The following is a 2,680-nucleotide window of genomic DNA, read 5'->3' as shown; positions in this document are numbered from 1 at the left end:
TGCGTGTGCGTGTTTGTCTGTGTGTGTTTGTGTGCAACATTAGCCACTGTGTCTTGCTGACATTCTAGATTCCAATGACATTTCAGAAACAACGCCTGGTGCAGGTTTAAACAGACAGACACACACACACACACACACATACACACACACACAGCTCCTGCTGCCTGAAACACTGAACCCACTCATGGATGTTCTCTAAGCTTCCTGAAAAATGAGAGAAAGAGAAAGGGATAGAGAGATAGAGAAAGAGTAATGAGATCAAACACCATTGTATGAATGCATTATTGATGTTATGTGTGTGGTGTGTGTGTGTGTATGTTCAGTGACATTTACAGTTGACACTAATAGTGGTGCTTCTATTATTCACTGTGTGGGTGGGACTACAAACCTTGTGTGTTTGCATTTGTGTGTGTGTGTGTGTGTGTGTGTGTGTGTTTGTGCTTGTAACCCTGTGTGATTGTGAATGTGCTTTTTTTTTTATTTGTTTGTCTTTTCCCTTTTAGCACGTCTCTCTCTCTTCCTCTCTCTCTCTTCCTCTTCCTCTCTATATATTCATCTCTCTCTCTTCCTCTCTCTCTCTTCCTCTTCCTCTCTCTCTCTTCCTCTCTCTCTCTTCCTCTTCCTCTCTTCCTCTTCCTCTCTCTCTCTTCCTCTCTCTCTCTTCCTCTCTCTCTCTTCCTCTTCCTCTCTATATATTCATCTCTCTCTCTTCCTCTCTCTCTGTTCCTCTTCTTCTCTCTCTCTTCCTCTCTCTTCTCCTTTCTTCCTCTTCCTCTCTTCCTCTTCCTCTCTCTATCTTCCTCTCTCTCTGTTCCTCTTCCTCTCTCTCTCTTCCTCTCTCTTCTCCTCTCTTCCTCTCTCTCTCTCTCTCTCCAGTACCTTTTAGAGATGAAAAGTTTGATCCTCCCGCCGGAGCACATCCTGAACCTCTCTCTCTCTTCCTCTCTCTCTGTTCCTCTTCCTCTCTCTCTCTTCCTCTCTCTTCCCCTCTCTTCCTCTCTCTCTCTCTTCCTCTCTCTCTGTTCCTCTTCCTCTCTCTCTCTTCCTCTCTCTTCTCCTCTCTTCCTCTCTCTTCCCCTCTCTTCCTCTCTCTCTCTCTCTCTCTGTCTGTCTTTCTCTTTCTCTGTTTGTGTGAGTGTATGCATTATGTGTGAGTATAGGAATGCAGGAGTGTGTGTGTGTGTGTGTGTGTGTGTGTGTGTGTGTGTGTGTGTGTGTGTGTGTGCATGTGTGTGTGTGTGTGTTTGCAAGTGTGTTGGATCCCATGTAAAGGTGACTTGAAGCAGCAATAACAGATTGTTGTTGATGTTATGAGGATACCAGGGGATAGATTAGCAGTCCCACTTAGCTATGTTCATGATGCTCACATTCCCACAGGGCACATAACGCCACAACAGGAACACACACACACACACACCTAACGCCACAACAGGAACACACACACACACACACACACTTAACGCCACAACAGGAACACACACACACACACACACACGCAAACACACACACACACACACACACCTAACGCCACAACAGGAACACACACACACACACACACACACACACACACACACACCTAACACCACAACAGGAACACACACACACACACACGCAAACACACGCAAACACACACATACACACACACACACACACACACACACACACACACACACACCTCTAACGCCACAACAGGAACACACACCAATGGCTCTCAGTATGAGTGCGGATTGGCTAATGGGCTGAGAGTGCACAGACTCCCCTTCCCCCTCTGGTCTCCAGGGGCAACCACCGTGTCGCGATGTTAACGCAGGCTCTTCCTAGGTGCCAGCATTCTCCTGCAGCATCCACGGAAGGTTCCAGAAACTCCATTAGGATGCTGCCTGTCACGCCCCCAGGCAAACATGAACTTGGCTTAAGGGGAAATATGCCAACCAGTTCTGTCGTGCAACACACACACACGCACACTCTCTCTCATACATACAGACGCACACACACACAAGGCACACATAAAACAAAAACACACACAAACTCTCTCTCACACACATATACACACACATACTCACTCACTCACACTTTCACACACACATACTCACTCACTCACACTCCCTCTCTCTCTCTCTCACACACACACACACACACTGCACTGAGTGTTGTCAGGGAGGTTTTGATCTCTTTGGTATATGTAAGAGCCGCTCACTGGGGTTTGATGACCCTGAGGTCAGACTACATGGGAGTACAGAGCTCTCTGATGTCTGTGTCATACACACACACACACACTCACACACACTCATACACTAACACACACATACACACACACACACACACACTCATACACTAACACACACATACACATACACACACACACACACACCCTCTCTCTCTCTCTTTCTTAAACACAGACTTATACTCTCACACCAAACACCCATAGTGAAAGGAGAAATGTGTGTGTGTGTGTGTGTATGTGAGAATACAGTCTCCAGGCAATGTTATGTCCTTTGGGAGAGTGTAGTCCTGTGGTAACTAGATGTACCGCAGAGCGGTACAAAATATGACCGCCGCCCAGTCCAGCACATTTTTTCCACAAAAATAAATCACGCTGAAAGGCCTATATGATTCTAACTGTCTCACTAAATTGCATTATCCACACTCAATTCTCACTGGTATCTGCTAGACAACAAGT

The sequence above is a fragment of the Alosa pseudoharengus genome, unplaced genomic scaffold, assembly GCF_046254945.1.
Source record: "Alosa pseudoharengus isolate Yale_2024_CS ecotype anadromous, Long Island Sound unplaced genomic scaffold, YU_APseudo_1.1 YU_APseudo_1.1_scf_17, whole genome shotgun sequence".
Lineage (NCBI taxonomy): Eukaryota > Metazoa > Chordata > Actinopteri > Clupeiformes > Clupeidae > Alosa > Alosa pseudoharengus.
Note: the sequence above shows the minus strand (reverse complement) of the source record.